Source organism: Periplaneta americana, chromosome 8, assembly GCF_040183065.1.
Source record: "Periplaneta americana isolate PAMFEO1 chromosome 8, P.americana_PAMFEO1_priV1, whole genome shotgun sequence".
Taxonomy (NCBI): Eukaryota; Metazoa; Arthropoda; class Insecta; order Blattodea; family Blattidae; genus Periplaneta; species Periplaneta americana.
Genome location: NC_091124.1, coordinates 134,897,454 through 134,918,544, shown reverse-complemented (window position 1 = coordinate 134,918,544; position 21,091 = coordinate 134,897,454). Strand labels below are relative to the sequence as shown.

General features: G+C 36.2%; 1 protein-coding gene across 2 annotated transcripts in view; it reads left to right on the top strand.

Annotated features, from left to right (window-relative positions):
* Positions 1-21,091, top strand: part of Atg2 (Autophagy-related 2) — a 326,693-nt gene that overhangs the window by 219,338 nt on the left and 86,264 nt on the right. The gene's annotated exons all lie outside the window — the stretch shown is intronic.

Sequence of the window (21,091 nt, the reverse complement as noted above, 5' to 3'; positions counted from 1 at the left end):
CATTGGATTAAATATTAACGAGAGTAACACAAAATATATGGTAATCACTGAAACAAAAAGGATCCCCAATAGCCTAAAAATAAAAAAAATATACTTTTGAAACAGTTAACCAGTTCAAATACCGTGGTGTTTCGATAGACAATTCAAATGACAGAAAATATGAAATACTTAACAGACTTCATAATGCAAACAAAACGTTTTATGTTGTTCACAAATTATTATCTTCCCATTTTTTAACCAGAAATTAAAAAATCATTTTGTACAAAACACTAATCCAACCTGTACTATTATATGAATTGGAAACATGGAGCATAACTAAAAGAAGAAACAAAAATTAATGCTTTTTTGAAAACAAAGTGTTGAGGAAAATATTTTATCCAATTTTTGACCCACTCGAATACAAATGAAAAATTCGACATAGTAATGATATTCACAAACTTTATTTATTTATTTATTTATTTGTTTATTTATTTGTTTGTTTGTTTGTTTGTTTGTTTGTTTATTTATTTATTCTGGTGTAGTTAAGGCCATCAGGCCTTCTCTTCCACAACACCAGGAATACAAATACAATAATAGAAATAAAACAGAAAAAAAAAAAACACTATATACACAATAAATATTATAAAATTTATAATCAACTGTCAATTTTGGATGTAATACGGACCAGAAGATTAAATTGAGCAGGACATATTATATGTATGGCTGACTCCAGCACCCAAAACGAATATATATGAACACCTTTAACAACACAAAGTCACTGGAAAGACCTCGAAGTAGATGGAAAGATGAATTCAGAAGGAATGCATGGAAATGGGAATTACCAACTGGAAGGAACTAGCAAAAGACAGAATAGAGTGGAAGCATTTTGTCAAACTGACATGGAGTCGACATGCTCCATAATGTCCTTTGATTGATTGATTGATTGATTGATTGATTGATTGATTGATTGATTGATTATGTTCCATTTAGTATAAAATATTTATAGAAACTGCTCCCGAACACGAACTTGCTCAGACAGGTGTACGCTACATCCATAATATGTATTTATTTTATATTGTATGTAAATTTAACTGCAGGCTAAAGCAAGGAGATGCACTATCACCTTTACTTTTTAACTTTGCTCTAGAGTATGCCATTAGGAAAGTCCAGGATAACAGAAAGGGTTTGGAATTGAATGGATTACATCAGCTTCTTGTCTATTCGGATGACGTGAATATGTTAGGAGAAAATCCACAAACGATTAGGGAAAACTTGAAGCAATTAAAGCAATAGGTTTGGAAGTAAATCCCGAAAAGACAAAGTATATGATTATGTCTCGTGACGAGAATATTGTACGAAATGGAAATATAAAAATTGGAAATTTATCCTTTGAAGAGGTGGAAAAATTCAAATATCCTGGAGCAACAGTAACAAATATAAATGATACTCGGGAGGAAATTAAACACAGAATAAATATGGGAAATGCCTGTTATTATTCGGTTGAGAAGCTTTTATCATCCAGTCTGCTGTCAAAAAATCTGAAAGTCAGAATTTATAAAAAAAGTTATATTACCTGTTGTTCTTTATGGTTGTGAAACTTTGACTCTCACTTTGAGACAGGGACATAGGCTAAGGGTGTTTGAGAATAAGGTGCTTAGGAAAATATTTGGGGCTAAGAGAGATGAAGTTACAGGAGAATGGAGAAAGTTACACAACACAGAACTGCACACATTGTATTCTTCACCTGACATAATTAGGAACATTAAATCGAGACATTTGAGATGGGCAGGGCATGTAGCACTTATGGGCGAATCTAGAAATGCATATAGAGTGTTAGTTTGGAGGCCGGAGGGAAAAAGACCTTTAGGGAGGCCGAGACGTAGATGGGAGGATAACATTAAAATGGATTTGAGGGAGGTGGGATATGATGATAGAGACTGGATTAATCTTGCTCAGGATAGGGACCTATGGCAGGTTTATATAGGGTGGCAATGAACCTCTGGGTTCCTTAAAAGCCAGTAAGTATGTAGAGAGTAATTTTGGAAAATTGCAACCTTATTTTTGGAGGTTAGTGTTGAAACTTTAAAAAGCTTCTCCTGTAAATTTTACTTTGTGTGACTCTGTTCATTTTTTCTCTGTACCCTTCAGTTCCGTGTGAAGTAATTGCTTACAGTAGGAATTTAAACTTGGACCAGAATACGACACTGCCTGTTAGGAAAATAACCAATCTTAATTTGAATGCTTTTATAAATCAATTATCCATTGGTATAATATTATTGATAACCATAACCAACCACAACTTGATTTTACTTCTTTTATGTGATTTATAGATCTTTATAATAATTTCTTTCCATTGAAATGCTACATGTGCAGTTCACACCTGTACAGACCCTTGCCTTGAAAGTCAGGGAGACATTTTCAAAAATGTGATTTACATCCACTCTAAGTGAAAGAGACTGATATGGAAACAATCAAAGTGGGTAAAGAGCTTTTCTTCAGTAGAACCAACTGCTGCCTGTTGAGTGCAAAAACAACTAGAATCTTACACTTCGGATATTTTTACACTCAATGCGATATTGATGCCTTGTGCTTCAGATTACTCAATCATCACTTCAGTTATTTTTCTGCTGAGACTGATGCATCTGTGTGCGAGATAACTATTACAATGCTCAACTCATTTTCAACCAAAATGTGACTTAGGTTGTTTTTGCAATCAGTATTCACTTATGATCCTTATTTAGTTTTCAAATTAATATTGTGGAATTTTTCAGTGACATTGTAAACACTTAAGTTAGTTGATAATTTTTGCAACGAGATAAGTCGCGAAAGTACAAAGTAGGTAACATAGCTTTCTCTATGGTAGATTCGTAAGAACTGAAGGAAGACAGGGCGAACACTGACCTGTGTGGACGTCTATTTCTCCAACAACTTACTTGATGACTTGCATGCGCAGTTTTATTTGACAACTTTCTTGAGCATTTGTACTAGGCTTTACAAGTAACTGTAATGTCTTGAGAATCCAACTCAATGCTTTATTTATCATCAAAGCTATGACAACCATAGCAGCGTATTACAATAAATGAAATACATAACAATTGCTCCACCACAAGACTGAAATATATAATTATCTGTGTGTGTGTCTGTGTGTGCGTGCGTGTTTTTTTTACATAAATACATTATGATCATAACAATTTAGCAACATATCACAAATGAACAATTTTTTTATTTGATTAGCATGTCTTTTAAGAATTATATTTTTATTTCCACTTAACTGGCATAAATAGTTGCGATTACTTAAAGCCTTCACCCATTTTGCCTCCCCCCCCTGTAATCTCTGACGTATACATTTTCATCAACTCTGAAACTGATTTCATGCTTATCATGATGGTAGGCAAACTGACTCTTATTGACAGAGGGAAAAAAATCTAAACCAGTTTTAAAGTTTTAGTTCTTTACTAAATATCATCTTAGCAGGAGTTTGACTTGTCATGCAATGAGGACTAGTATGATGCGAAAATAAATATTTGCTTATTAAACAAGATATACTACACTTCGATTGTCGTGAATCAGTTAAAAGTTTCTTAAATGCTTCCTGAAAGGATTTTTAACATCATTTTCAGCAGCCCCATTAGTGGCAGGGTGGTATGAAGCTGGTGTTTTATGAGCACTTCCATTATTTTTTACAAAACTGAGCGAACTCATGAAGTAAAATGTGGCCCATTGTCAGAAATTACAGTATTTGGAAGACCAAATCGTGAAAAACAGTCCATTAGCTCATCTAAAGTAGTTTTTCAGTATCAGTTTCTTCCTTAGCATAAACTTCAGGCCACTCTGTATAAGTATCAACTATAATTAAATACATTTTCACTTTTGTAGAATCCAAAAAAGCAATATGTATACAATCAAATGGTTTTTCAATGTCTTCAAATTTGATTAACATTACTTTTTTTGGGTTGCTAGCATTACTCTGACAAGGATGGCAATATTTAACGAATTGTTCTAGATCATTATCCAATTTTCGTCGCCAAATTTGTAATGTCTTGAGAATCCAACTCAGTGCTTTATTCTGCTTTATTTATCAACAAAATCATGACAGCCATAGCAATGTATTGCAATAAATGAAATACATAACAGTAACCACTAACGAAAAGTTCACTGATGCAGTAATGAATTACAGAATGTGAAAAGAAAAATTGTGTCTTCATACACTTTTACCACTAAATATCCCTTAATAGTTCAGGCCTATAAAAAGGATAATAAAGGCTCCAAGTTTGCAATTAGGAATACTAAATTGAGTGCTAATGCTTAGACTTATTGAAATGTTTGTTAATAAATTCAGAATGGCATGGTCCTATTTGACAGAGTGGATTGGAACAAACTGATGGGGATCCTGAAGAAAATAGGTGTGGATTGGAAAGGCTGTTCAGTAATCTTTATATGAAACTAGTCAAAGTCAGGATTGGATAAAAAATGTCTGAAGAAAGTGAAATAGGGAGAGGAGTGAAAGATGGGTACCTTTTATCACCTACCCTGTTCAACATTTACTTGGAGGATTTAGTGAAGAACTGTTTTCAGAACATGAGAGGAGAAAGAAGAATAAAGTGCATAAGATTTGCTGATGATATGGCGTTGTTAGCAGAAGAGGAGATGATACTAAGGGATATGCTACTGGAGCTAAGTGACAGCTGTGAGCAGTGTGGAATGTAGATAAATGCAAACAAGACAAAGATCATGGTTATCAGAAGAAAAATAACGAAGGTGAATGTGCGAATTCTAAATGAGGCAGTAGAGCAAGTGTGTACTATAAACAGTAACATGAGCTGCTGCCAGGAAGTCAAAAGGAGGTTAACAATGGCAAAGAAAACTTTAATAGAAAAAGGAACATCTTTTGCGGACCTCTGGTAAAAGAACTAAGGAAGAGACTAGTGAAGTGCTTTGTGTGGAGTATAGCATTATACGGGAAATAAACATGGACAATACGACGAAGTGAAGAGAAATGACTAGAAGCATTTGACATGTGGATATGGAGTAGAATGGAGCATGTGAAATGGACAGACAGAATAACAAATGAAGCTGTGTTGGAAAGAGTGGATAAAGAAAGAATAATCCTGAAACTGATCAGGAAGAGAAAAAGGAATTGGTTGGATCATTGGCTGAGAAGAAACTGTCTACTTGAGGATGCACTGGAAGGAATGGTGAATGGGAGAAGAGTTTGGGGCAGAAGAAATCAGATGATAAACGACATTAATATATATGGATCATACGCAGAGACTAAGAGGAAGATAAAAATAGGAAAAATTGGAGAAAGCTGGGTTTGCAGTGAAAGACCTGCCCTTGGGCAGAAAACTATTTATGTACCTTAATTAAGTCGAAAGCTACTCAATGTAAAATTAATAAGTTTGCTCTTTCATGTGATGAATTTAGTGAATATTTGTCGAATCTTCCTGAGAATATAAATATGTAGTTGAAATTTTCTGACACTATAGCGAATGTATAGACCAGCTCTGAAATGGTGGCATCCACTCAGAAACCCATTTTCGTCTTCCTTAGGCACTATCTACTTGTGGGACAAAATGCAGGTGCATGAGTTAGTATGAAAGTGACTGCCGTGCTGTGAAATCGGTGAAGTTGTCTCTCACACTGTTACTACCCAATTGCAATATATCAGTTACTTAGCTTTCTAGCATTGAAGTTTCACTGTTTTCAATTTATTCGTTCTATATTTAGATAATTTTGATATTAGTGTTTAGTGTATTTATTAATTTAGTGTTAAGCTAAGTTAACATAAAGTCGTCTTCTGAGTTAGGGAAGAAAACAGTAATTCATTTCTAAGGACGTGAAATGTTTAATTATATATGGATGCCATACTGAAGCTGTGGAAGGACTAAATATTCCACTAAAACGTGTAACAGACAGAGTTATGGCTGCTGCGGGGATAGCTAAATACACTTTACAACATATTGTAGAAAAAAAGCAAGGAGGCAGAAGATGGCACTAAAATGCATTTCAGTACTCCTAGAAAATCTTGCCCGCAGAAAGAAGTTGTTGGAGAAATTGATTCTTTCGACAAGAAAGTTATCAGGAGAATCAACAATAATTTTCACGTTTGAAAAAAAAAAAAAAACAAGAGACCAACAATATCTGCTATTCGCAATGAAGTGAAGAAAAATACAAATTTTCAAGGAGAAAGAGGAAATGTTAAGATGTCTTATAAAAAGCTGGGCTACAGGTAAATTATTAGGCCTAATTATTATTATTATTATTATTATTATTATTATTATCATCATTATTATTATTATTATTATTATTATTATAGTAGTAGTAGTAGTAGTAGTGGTAGTGATAGTGGTATGTCAATTTCAATATGGAGGACATGTATACATTGGTAGGATGGAAGTTCACAGTGGTGTAAGAGTGTAAGTTGGTATGCGAAAAAGCAAAAAGGACAAAGAAAGGTTACATACAAATGAACATACCATGGTTCACATCGCAGATAGCATGATTATAAATTTAGAATTATCTGACAGTAATAGAGTTTGAAAGTGACAATTCTGAGAATGACGACTGTGATAGTGAAATTGACGATTCACTAGATGGCATGGAACCTCTTCTTTTCGATTAAACAGTGAGATTTATTTAGTGCAGTACAATTTAATTTATGTGCTGTATTATTATATACACGTACTAATTTATTTATTTATATTATACTAATATGAGTTCATAATTCTCAGTTATTTACCTGTTTAATGTTTATTTCATTTCGTTAAGTTTGCACATGTGAAAAAAAAATCTTAGCATTTAATCTATAGGCTACGTAAGTTTAGGGAATTGTGTTTTTCTGTCATAGCATTACAAGCGCTCACCCCACCTTCTGACCGCCTTGTGCTAGAAAAGAAAGAACTACCTCCACCCATAAACATCCCTTTCTGCCCTCTACTTGTTTCACGCAGCCAAGTGCCATGAGTTCGTAGCTGATGTCTACCTACAGTATTATCGAACTTTAATAAGCCCAATTGGTTTTCAGATGGAAACTTATTTCTACAGGTGACATTTAAAAATTATTTTTTCCATGAAAAACACTAACAGCAGTTATTTTTTATTACATATCTAATTAATTTCATGAAACAAATTATTGAATTTACTGCAATTCCATCCGACTATTTGTATAAATTACTGTCTTTGTAGTGTTATATTTCGTGATACCTTAATGATTTCCAAGGTGATTCCTATCGCACTGGACTTTGAAGTCCACCATAGCCCACCGCACTGCTCGGCACTGCACTGACATCAACCCACCAGTTGGTTGTATTCTACTGCTTTTCTACTTGCACAGTGCGTTTTCCACTTGGTTATGCTTTCACTTCACGTGTTGCATAAGCATATAGTTGCCCACATACCGGACATCATACAAAATTAAATTATTTTCCACTGCCATCGAACTCAGATTTAAAAACTGTCCCAATGCTACTTTTTTAATTTCCATCCAACTCTTGTTTAAAACTCTCTAGTAGTGATTTTATACTTCACTACTTTTTCTTCAGAGAGACTATTCTAGAATGTGTGTTTCTATGGCCGGTGCCTGTGTAGCAGGTTTTCTGAGCTGAGATGCCATGATCTACCAGTTACCAGTAGACCATGCATCTCAGCCCAAAAAACCTTCATCACAGACATCCGTGGAAGCATACATTCTAAAATACAACTCTCTAGAGAAAAAGTAGTGAAGTATAAAATTACTGCTACCAGTCTACCAGTAGACCATGGCACCTCAGCCCGGAATACCTTCATACAGACACCGACTTTGGAAGCATATTGTTGATTTTGTCGATTGCATATATTATGCTCGCAGACTGTAAACAAGATTGAAATTCAAATCAATTAATGGATCACATCACCAATCATTTTGTTGTAAACTGAGGTGATTCTGATGTGAACGATTTAGGAAAGGTGAAAGAGGATAGGGATAAAGATGAATGCATAACTTCATTCTTGGATTGTAAATAAGATATTGTAGCTATTATATAATTATTTAGCGTATTATGCATGAATTATAAATAGATAAATTATTCGAGACATCTGGTTAAAGGACTTTTATCGGGCATAACTGTTTTATTTGAATCGTTGAGTTGGAAAAGGGGTCATGTCCTGAAAAGTAAATTGTTCAGGAGAGACAAAAAACTGTTTTACTACACAAAGGGTTTAAGCATGGTGTCATGGAGTTGCTACGAAGCAATGGGTTCCAGGGTGAAACAATATACACTATTACAAGTTAATTTAGACATTGAGTGTGGTCAGTAATCCAGTTTAAACGTGCTGGAGATGACCCCTTTTCGAACTTTATGACATTGATGAGGCCACTAGCCATCTGTTTGCAGGGGAATAATCATGTTATGCAAGGCTATATGTTTCGTACGTTAGATATCAATGAAAGAGTGTTTTGTGCATACAAGTTTATTCATAATGTACCCAAAATACAGTCACAAATGCAGACAATGGTAGGTATATTTCAGTCATCTTTATCTTCTCCATCTTTTGCTGGCCACTGGCAGATACTGTCATAAAATGGTTTGTGCTCGTCAGGTATGTATTGCAGAATTTCCTTTACATTATCTAGTTTCTTCCTGTATATTGGAACAGGTTCACTATATGCTTCTTGATCTGGAAGATCTGCGTTACATTCTCCTTTGAGCAGTGAAAACTGTACTGTAGAGAGGTCATCAATGGATGTGCTGGCTTCAATGATTCCGGGACAATCGCAACGGAAAGTGAAGTGGCTGTACATAGATATCTGAAACTTTACTTTTGTTTTGCTACCATAAGAGCAAACTGAGGTAACATTCCTTTTGTAGTGGTTTGGCCACCACGATTTGAAGTTCAGAATATCTTCTGTTTCCAGGTTTATGACTCTGAAGTTATTCTTCTGACCCGATGAACGTATCAAAGTTTCATACTCCTCTGGAGTATATATCCTGTCCTCTCGTTTTATTTTCCTTTTTGCGACACTAAAGTCGCTATCACATGCATTGAATGAGTGACCATGCACGGAAAAGCAATAATGTATCTCTGGAATAAGATGCATCATTATTAGCAAGAATCTAAGAACAGTATGATTCTTGTTTTGGCCAGGGCAGTTATCAGCAAACAAATACAACTGCTTCACATCAGAAGTTAGGTTTTCTATTATGCAGTGCAACAAACAAGTACATACCGTACTTCATTTGGTCCTTTTTTTAGCAAGACCCTCATGGTAGGAATAAATGTATGCTTCGCCCGATTTCAAATTATGAACACAAAATTCGTACACCCTCAGCTGCCGATAGTAGAAAATCTCTTGGACAGGAATGTGTGGTAGCAGAAGAATCAAAGACAAAGCCTGCCACATCGTCTCTTTCTTTGCACAATTGCTGAACTTCCTGCATTTTATGGTAGAATTTCTTTGCTCTACGATTATGAATACTCAGTTCATCAGCAGCAACCCTTTTCACTGCATCACATAATGCAGGATTCCGCACTTTTGTCTTCCTTTCTTCACAGTAACCACAAACATCAACTTGCGGTTGCCCAAACCCGATGTTGAAATTTTCATGCATGTACCTCACAAAGAAGTCATATTTCACCCCACTCTGAGGATTTTTCGTGATAAACATGTTGTGCAGAATTTTCATGTTCAAATTGCTTGAAAAATAGTACTTCTTTGTGTCACTGTAATGCACATCATGCACAGGAATCGACTTTATGAAGTCATGGATTGAGAGGAAAATGTCTCCTGGTATGACATTATGTCGGGAACTGGCACTTCTACCTCGTTGATCTTTCGGCAATTTATCTTGCAAATGCTCCACTAGTTTCTTTGAAACACCGTGTAAGTTTATGTATGCTGCTTTACATACTTTCACTGTTTCACTGCTCACCTTCACATAATATTCATACGAATATGTCTTGGGTTTTGGGGTAGATTCCGTTGTTTTATTCCGGCTTCTGTGTCTTTCAACAGCGTGATATTGAATAAGGCATTGTAAATACGAGTCTTTATCATTTTTGTTGTCACATTCATTGATTCTGCTAATTATCTGCGTTTCTTGTTCACTGGAAAATGCATCAAAGCATCTCATTTGACACCTGTAAGTAAAACACGACATGTACACAAACATAATCTCTAGTGGATAAGTAGTACGTGTGATAACTAATAAAGTGAACAATCCGCTAGTGTTACGCATCAATAGCATAAACAAGTACTTACGAACAATCAACCCAGTCTTGCGAGGTGGGATATGTTTCCCCCTAGATATTGTGAAAGGTTGTCCTTTAACTTGTGCAATTTTCTTCTTGTATGGTGAATAGTTTATCACATCGCGACGTCGACGTTTTCGCCGTAACACATTTCCATTACTGCTGGATGTATCATTGTCACTACTCATTGTTATCGACTAATAAACTCTGCACCAGACAAGTTTCACTCACTGAACTTAACACAACAGACGCCAAAAACAGTTTAAAACAAAATGGAAGTTCTGACTATGACATGTGCGACACCTAATATCTTACCATGGAATACTTCGAAAAAGGGTCATCTCCGGACATGACCCCTTCTCCAACTCAATACTAATCTAACGCACACTTCTGTGGACGGGACATGACCCCTTGTTATACCAAACGATGGGTACGGACATAGCAGTCACGTATCGCCAATAAACGCCATTTTGAAAAATAATGGACTTGACCCCTTTTCCAACTCACTGATTCATTTACTTTTAGTGTTTTGTGAGTTAACTGAGCACTAATAATTAAAATTGGAATTTACAATTAATAGGAAATATTTACCGATTGTTGAAATAATATAAACATAATACATTTCTATTCAAACATTATCATCACTATTTGCATCTTCGCAGTAACTTCTCATTTCTATAAAACTCATATAGCGTAACCCAAGTACAAAAGTCGTATTATTCTTGTTGTTATAGTTTTGAAGCATCTTGATCTTGCAGCTCTTCTCCCACCACTACTGTGTCACGTGACTACGGTTTAAAATTTGAGATGGACAGAATCTGTCAAAATGAATTATAGCACTGAATGAAAATACATTTTGTTGGGGAACTAGCATAAATCAAAATAACTCACAAACCATACATCATACAAAAAGAGAAGTAGTAATACGTTTAGATTCAAAAGCAGCAATGGAAGCCATTGTCAGTTATAAAAACAAATCAATACAAACCATAAATGAAATAAGGTAATTGATTAACGCCATAACAATCTTAAATAGGCTAGATCAATAATAGGCCTACGGAATTTTACGAAGCGAACAAGCAGATCAACTTGCTAAAAGGGAGCCAATATAAAACAGAAATTGAAAATATATAAACAAATACATGACATAAAAAAATTAATTAAAAATGAACACAAGGAAATACGTGTCCACATGAAACCTTTACAAATTCAGATGTAAATTACAAATTGTTGAGACATGATATCTGAATGTAGTTTTCTGCATGTTAATTAGAAACTGTCTACGTTTTTATGTAAATTTTGTTGGATTGTTGAAATGAGTTTTTGGTTGCAGGTGTGAATTTTTGTAAAATCTGGCACTGAAGGAGATGTGGACACCTCAGGAGATGGCACAGTTTGTATCCTGGTTTATCGAGACACGATTAGATACACAGGTGCAACATCACATCTGGACCCAATATGGAAGAGATCCGCCATCACCGCCAACAATCCGAGAGTGGCACCAAAAATTTATGGAGATTGGGAGTGTGCTGCGGAGAAAGGGCAGTGGGCAGTGAAACACAAGTGTGGAGGACATTGTGCGTGTGCAAAGTGCATTTGTCCAAAGGAATTCTTCCTCGGCATCAATTCTAGGCAACAGGTCGACAGCAAATGCTGTGCGGCATGGACGATCATCTGGCTGATGAGCTTGAACTAGCTGAACATTCTACGCAAATAGCCTCAGATTCTTGTGAAGAACTTTGTGGACAGTCAAATGCGGAAAGTTCAGTTCCCTGGCAGCACTGCAAATGAACTTACTTAGGCTTCTGACAAATGCACTTTGCACACGCTCAATGTCCTCCACACTTGTGTTTTGCTGCCACTGTTTTTTTCCAGTCTCCATAAATTTTTGGTGTCATCCCCAGATTGTTTGGCTGTGATGGAGATTCTCTTCCATATTGGGTCCGGACATGATGTTGCACCTGTGTATCTGATCATGTTTTGATAAACCAGGATACACATTGTGCCTCTCCTGAGGTGTCTACATCTCCTTCAGTGTCAGATTCTACCAAAATTCACACCTGTAACTAAAAAACGCATTTCAACAATCCAACAAAATTCCCATAAAAACTTTGACAGTTTCTGATTAATTGCATCCAGATATTATGTCTCAATAATTTTCTATTTACATCTGAAGTTGTAAAGATTTAATGTGAACAAAATCACCAACAACAAATAAGAGATACATAAAGAGCAGAACTGACATAATGCACATAACAGCTTGTTGCTTTTCTTGTATGTAGTTGATAGTCTTAAAGTGAAATAAACTACTGAATGCCACTATAATAGATTTTCAATGTTTAGATATGACTTGGCCACTATAAATGCTAGAACACTCAGAACATATGAGAGAGGTAGAAATCAAATTCTATGTACTAGGCTTAAGTGAAGTAAGAAGATATATTAGAGAAAGAAAATGGGGACATATGGTACCACATGGGGGACTTCACCAGATCAAAAGGGAGTAGGCTTCATAATAAAAAAAAGCACATGGAACATATTATACATAGTATAGTCGGAGTATCTGAAAGAATAGCAATCTTGGTTCTCATAAGATTGCAGTCACTTAAGCCCACGCCCCCCACATCAGAGCAGCGAAGATGAACTAGAGGATTTCTATGAGTTATTAGAAGTCACACTGGGTGAATATAGATCGCCAATAAATTTCGTGATGAAAGACTTAAAGAGTAAAGTAGACTGGAGGGAACTTGTAGATGAGGAAGCAGTCGGGGCATACGGATATGGAGTAAGGAACGATAGAGGTGAAAGATTAATCCATTTTGCACAAGCCCATGAAATGAAAATAGTAAACACCTACTTTAAGAAAGAACAAGTAAGAGATAGACATGGTGATCTCCAGATGGGAAAATGCTCAATGAAGTCGACTACATCATAGGAGACACACTGAAGGTAGTCACAGACATACAAGTGGTGCATAAACTGAAATTCGACACTGGTCACAGAATGATTCTAGCAGTAATTAAGCTGAACAAGGGAAGACCTTATCATGTCAGACCCGCAAGACCACAGATAGAAGTGCTAGACAAAGATATATTCCTCATAGAGCTGCAAAACCAAATATCATATGAACCTATTGAACTGGAATGTGAAGTTGCGGAAGTCTACAATGAATTGGAACAAGCTATAGGCTACTTCAAAGCAATAGTAACGCAACTATTACTATAGAGATGCAGAAATCCAAGGACAAACTCAAAGAACAAACTATTGCACTCATAGAAGAGAGAGATTGCAACACTCAGGATTAAACTCTGCCGAGAAGCAAACAGAGTATATAAAGATTGATAAATTAACAAAGAGAGCAGTACATATGGACATATGAGACCACCATGCAACAGTGGCAAAACAGATATTCTAAGACACTAAATCAGCGTTGTCAGACAGAGACTAAACAGAGCGGAGCGCTCCACTAGACTTGTTGTGTGCTCTGGTGTTTCCACAGACATAAGCAAGTTCACGCTCTGACTCTAGCTCCACAACCGGTTTTGGAGCTTACAACTCTGACACTACTGCACTAAATCAATAAAGAACGTAAGGTCATGCCCAAGTCGAGGAAAGCAATGGATGCTGGGAAGCAAGAAATCTTCTGGAAACCGCATGACTTCGAAAAGAGATATAGAAGAAGCAACAAGATTCTACAAGCAATTATTGGGTTGGTGCATAAGTTCATAGCGTTTTTTCAGAAGTTTGTTAAACACATCAGATACACATAAGAGAGAAGTTAATCATCAACAGTATATTCTCCTTCACTACTTACAACAGTCTGGCAATGCTGGAGTAATTTTTTGATTCTATGCCTGTAGAACTCGCGTGGTTTTGAGTTAAAGAAGTCTTCATGCCATGTTTGGAGCACATTTTCATCCGGAAAAGAAGTTCCTTAAAGGTTGTTCGATAGAGAGCGTAAAAAATGAATATCTGAGGGCGCAAGATCAGGTGAATAAGGTGGGCGCAGAATGACTTCCCAACCCAACTCCTGGATAGTGTTTGGTGTCAGGTTAGCAGAGTGTGGACGAGCGTTATTGTGGAGTAGCACCATTTCACGCAGTCGTTTTTCTTAGATTGCGCGTGCAAGACGTCTCACTTGGTTACAATAAATGTCAGAAGTGATGGTTACACCTCGGGGAAGCAATTCGTAGTAGAGCACACTCTCGTAGTTCCACCAGATGCATAACATTATCTTTTGTATATGCGCACTGGCAGAGTCTTCTTTCGTTACAAGCCGGGGCATGGGTAGGTTTGGCAACGCAGAGTGGAGGCGGGAGATTTTAGAGTGATATTGTGTTTGCTCATTGCTTTAGTTATACGTAACACGTATTTTTTCAATATTACTTCATGCACAAAGGTAAGATCAAGATTCAGAGTAGTGATGTAAATTATTACGGGTTCGAAAATAGTGTTTTATTGCAATCAATTAGCTATACTAAAGAATACGGCGTGAGTAGGCTACTTACATACAAAGGCTGCCACTTAAAATAATTACAAAAAAACATGTTTTTGATAGTACGAAGATAAATAAATAAATAAAATAGATATTCCTTGCACCGAAAATAATAAAATCAATAATGCAATAAAGACGTAAGTTCCTACGCAGTATTCTTAAGTTCCTTTCAGTTAACAAATTTGTGGCTAGCAAATTGACAATGTTTTGCGACTTAATAGTGTTTCATCTGTGAAAGGTTTAGGATATATTTTAATATTATCTTATGCGATTATCTATCGTGTTTTTCTACAAATATTTCAGATGCCTAGAAAGTGCTGTGTGCCTATGTGTCGTAGCAACTACACTTATAATTAAAAAAAAATAAAAACATACTTGTTATTTTATTGATGGTACAAGGGAAAATAAATAAATGCTTAAAGAAATGTTACTTGTACCAAAAATAAATAAAATAATGACGTACTTTCGCAATACCCTATTCCAATCAATTAACCATTATGTGGCTAGTAAATTGACAATGTTTTTGCCGCTTAATGTTGTTTCACCTCTGACATGAAAGGTGTAGGATATCATATGCATTTTAATTTCATGTGATTATGTCGTGCTTTTCTATAAATATTTCAGATGTCCAGGAAGCCAGTTTTAGTTTGAACCTGGCCAGTCACCATAATAATACTGTTATCCTAAATTATTTGTTATAAACTTTTAAAAATATAATTTTAAATAAATATAAATACAGAAAACAAGCTAAGAATGTGAATTATGCAAATAGGCCTAAAACAAAATGTAAACAGAAGAAACTATTGGCATTCCTATTATAATAAAAGTATGAGGATGTAAATATAGTTAAGCCAAGTAAAACAATCTATGATATCACCACGGCATGGCGCGTCCTCAGGTTGCGGATAGAGGAGACGGCCTCCAGATATGGAGGGTAGCTGCGAATATATTGAATAAGCAGTCGTGGACAGCCGATAAGGGGTGGTCCTCCAGCTTGGGGGTTGGGCGAAGGGCTAACAACCCATCACCATAAAAAACAGCTTGTTACGTATCCCTATAATAAGCTTCGGAATAGGACTGATTCTCTGGCACGACCACAGCAAAGGAATAAGGATTTGAGATTTGGCACTTGGAACGTAACTAGTCTTTATAGAACAGGAGGGGTAACATTAGTAGCAAAAGAACTAGCTAGATATAGAATAGACTTCGTAGGAGTACAAGAGGTTAGGTTAGATGGGAATGGCATATCACAAATAGGAGATTACTTGTTGTATTATGGGGAAGGAAACAATAATCACCAATTAGGAACAGGATTCTTTGTTCATAAAAGAGTAAAATCAGCAGTAAAAAAGGTCGAATTTATCAGTGACAGGTTATCATATTTAGTACTTAAGGGTAGAGGTGCGACATCATAGTTATAAATGCTCACGCCCCTACAGAAGAGAAAGACGACCATATAAAGAATAGCTTCTATGAGGAATTGGAACATACTTTTGATCAGTTCCCTAGATATTACATGAAAATTTTATTGGGGGATTTCAATGCTAAAGTAGGACGGGAGGATATTTTTAGACCAACTATTGGAAAAGAGAGCCTACACGCAATTAGTAGTGACAATGGAGTTAGATTAGTCAACTTTGCCACATCGAAAAATTTAGTTGTCAAAAGTACAACATTCCCCCATAAGGATATACATAAATATACTTGGACTTCTCCAGATGGATTGACACACAACCAAATAGATCACATCTTGATAGATAAACGGAGACATACTAGTATAGTAGATATTCGAACTTTCAGGGGTGCAGACTGTAATTCTGACCATTATTTGGTGATTGGAGAATTAAGAGAAAGATTATCAGTAGCCAAGCGAGTAGAGCAACAAGTTAATATTACTAAATTCAGTATTTTGAAATTAAAGGACGAGGAAACTAAGCAACATTATCAGGTCGAAATTTCAAATAGGTTTGCCGTATTAGCAAGTTCCGACGAAGTTGACAAAGAGTTAGATGTTAATAGCATGTGGAAAAATATCCGAGACAATATCAAAATTGCAGCTGAGCAGAGCATAGGTTATTATGAAACTAAGAAAAAGAAACCGTGGTTTGATGAAGATTGTTGCATGGTAGTAGAAAGAAGGAAACAGGCAAAATTGAAATTCTTACAGGATCCAGTTGAGGAGAAGAGAGATAATTATTTCAATGAAAGACAGGAAGCAAGTCGTACACTTAGGATTAAAAAGAGAGGTTACTTGAAGGAAAAACTGAATGAGGTAGAAACAAATAGTAAGAATAAAAACATTCGAGATTTATATAAGGGTATAAAGGAATTTAAGAACGGATATCAGCCAAGGGTAAACGTGATCAAGGATGAGAATGGTGACTTGCTTGCAGACTCTCCATCAATCCTAAACAGATGGAAAAACTATTTTGCGCAACTACTAAATGTACATAGGCCAAATAGAAATGATCGGGACGAAATTGAAATACAAACTGCTGAGCCATTTATACCCGAACCCACGCTTTCAGAAGTCGAAATTGCGATAGAAAATCTGAAAAAGTACAAATCTCCAGGTATCGATCAAATTCCAGCAGAATTAATACAAGAGGGTGGGAGTGCATTATATAGCGAAATTTATAAACTTGTACTTGCTATTTGGGAAAAGGAAATTGTACCAGAACAATGGAAGGAGTCCATAATTGTACCTATTTTTAAAAAGGGGGACAAAACCAACTGTGGTAACTTTCGAGGAATATCACTTTTGTTGACGTTGTACAAAATTTTGTCCAATATTCTTTTGAGAAGATTAACTCCGTATGTAGATGAAATTATTGGGGATCATCAGTGCGGTTTTCGGCGTAATAGATCGACTATTGATCAGATTTTTTGTATTCGACAGATAATGGAGAAAAAATGGGAGTATAAGGGTACAGTACATCAGTTATTCATAGATTTCAAAAAGGCTTATGACTCGTTAAGAGGGAAGTATTATATGATATTCTTATTGAATTTGGTATTCCCAAGAAACTAGTTCGATTAATTAAAATGTGTCTCAGTGAAACATACAGCAGAGTCCGTATAGGTCAGTTTCTATCTGATGCTTTTCCAATTCACTGCGGGCTAAAGCAGGGAGATGCACTATCACCTTTACTTTTTAACTTCGCTCTAGAATATGCCATTAGGAAAGTTCAGGATAACAGGCAGGGTTTGGAATTGAACGGGTTACATCAGCTTCTTGTCTATGTGGATGACGTGAATATGTTAGGAGAAAATACACAAACGATTAGGGAAAACACGGAAATTTTACTTGAAGCAAGTAGAGCGATCGGTTTGGAAGTAAATCCCGAAAAGACAAAGTATATGATTATGTCTCGTGACCAGAATATTGTACGAAATGGAAATATAAAAATTGGAGATTTATCCTTCGAAGAGGTGGAAAAATTCAAATATCTTGGAGCAACAGTAACAAATATAAATGACACTCGGGAGGAAATTAAACGCAGAATAAATATGGGAAATGCGTGTTATTATTCGGTTGAGAAGCTCTTATCATCCAGTCTGCTGTCCAAAAATCTGAAAGTTAGAATTTATAAAACAGTTATATTACCGGTTCTTCTGTATGGTTGTGAAACTTGGACTCTCACTCTGAGAGAGGAACATAGGTTCAGGGTGTTTGAGAATAAGGTGCTAAGGAAAATATTTGGGGCTAAGCGGGATGAAGTTACAGGAGAATGGAGAAAGTTACACAACACAGAACTGCACGCATTGTATTCTTCACCTGACATAATTAGGAACATAAAATCGAGACGTTTGAGATGGGCAGGGCATGTAGCACGTATGGGCGAATCCAGAAATGCATATAGAGTGTTAGTTGGGAGACCGGAGGGAAAAAGACCTTTAGGGAGGCCGAGACGTAGATGGGAGGATAATATTAAAATGGATTTGAGGAAGGTGGGGTATGATGATAGAGACTGGATTAATCTTGCACAGGATAGGGACCGCTGGCGGGCTTATGTGAGGGCGGCAATGAACCTTCGGGTTCCTTAAAAGCCATATGTAAGTAAGTAAGTAAAACAATCTATGAAAAAATGAAAACACATCCCTTCAACATAATACGTAACAAAACGCAACATTATCTATTAAGTACATGTATGTATCAATTAGCGTAAACTCAGTTGACTTTAAATCCTGTAAATACCAAGTGGGTGAATGTAGAGTATCCTATGCCCACTGAACGAATATTTCACTTTTAGCACTGCCAATGTTGCGCTATAATCGTATATGCAAGGTAGGCTATAACAAAAACCTAAACTAACCAAACCTAACCTGTCAAAGAAGCAACAAGTTATATTAAATATGTGTAAAATTGGCCTATGTCTCTATAGTGGGCGGGACATAAGTAACATTGACCAAACCAACAAAGTGATTATATGCATGTACAAATTATGGATAGTTCTGACGTGTAGCAGGCATTCCGAATCTTCAACAAAACTGCAACATTTATGGGATCACAAAACAGCTGTTTACAATGACTTTGAAAACCAATGGCGTAACTTTATTGATATAGCAGGCGAGACCCAACAATTTGACTAGAATTCTGATACACACAAATCACAAATAAGAATATAAAAATGTGGTTAGAATAGTCAATTACTTTGTCATCCATAACCGTAAAAATTCCCAAAGACTGCAACCATTTTATTTTCATTTATTGTCTTGTTTTTTTATCACCAACACGCATTTAGTTTATAATACATCAACAATTGACATTTGGTACGACCGCAAACATAATTCCATCGACACATACTTATATTGTAACATTAATTTACATTGGAAATGGCATTAGCACAAACACGTATACTGTACGGTCAGCCTCAGGGTGACAGATAATTACAGTGTTGCCGACGTATGGCCCCGGCTTGTAACTAAAGAAGGCTCTGGCACTGGCCTTTGTATGGGGAGTTGCTTTTTTGTTCAGGCTCATTTTCTAACCTTGCCCATTGAATGCAAATGTCGCACGATGGTGAAATGGTTACAGTTCATCACATTTGCCAATTCTCGGGTACACTGATGTGGATCATTGTGGATTGATGTATTTAAATGGTCTTCATCAAACCCTGAAGGTTCTTCCTGAACATGGAATGTCGCTAATGTCAAAATGACCCTCCTTAAAACGAGAAAACCATTTTCTTGTTGTGCTCTCCCCGATAGCATTGTCCCCATACACAGAGCAAATGTTTCTGCTTGCCTCCACTACTTTCATCCCTCTATTGAACTCAAAAAGAAGAATATGTGGGAAATGTTCCATTTTCTCCACTTGACACTCCATTTTCTAGTGTCTAGGCTCCACACACTATCTGCAAAAATGAAAACTTCAATATGTAAACTCAAGCACAACAATGAAACTTAAAATAAAAAATTATAATCGATAAATAAACCTGTAGCAACCAGAGTACCAACATATGAAACAAAAATCCTATGAGCTTATGCACTAACCTAATATATTCAAGCAACACACCATTATACACTACACCAGAAGATATACACGAACTCGTCAACATGGTCCGTACTATTCTCCAGAGTGAGGTTAGAAGTGCGGTAGAAGAACTAAAGAATAGAAAAACCCTAGGAGAGGACAGAATTTGGAACGAATACGTGAAATACGGATTAACACCTCTAACATACCCAATCACTATGCTATACAACAAAATACTACAAGAGGAAACCATACCCGACCAATGGGAAACAAGTACAATCATTTTATTACATAAGAAGGGCTCAAAAGATGAGTTACGAAACTATAGACCCATTAGCTTAATGTCCAACCTGTACACATTATTTTCAAAGGTAATAACAAAATAACTGACAAAGACCTGGATGAGAATCAGCCCAATGAACAAGCAGGCTTCCAATCAGGATTTAGCACAGCAGATCATCTTCAAGCTGTAAACCAGATCATACAGAAATTGGTAGAGTTTCAGCTACCACTCCACATAGCATTTGTTGATTACAGCAAGGCATTCGATTCGGTCGAACATACAAGCATACGGCAATCACTGCACAATCAAGGAATTGAAACAAAATACATCAGAATCCTAAACGAACTGTACACACAGAGCAAATCCAAAGTGAAGATGGAAAGGGAGGGACAGAACTTCAATCTAGGCAGGGGAGTTAGACAAGGAGACCCAATCTCTTTCAAATTTTTCATGAGCTTACTAGATGATGTCTTTAGGAAACTCAAGTGGGACAACAAATATGGGATAAAAATAAATGGCAGAAGACAAACCAATTTAAGATTCGCCAATGATGTAATACTATTTGCCAGATCACCCAACGAACTACAACAGATACTTCAGGAACTAAATGAGCTCAGCAACTCTTGTCGGC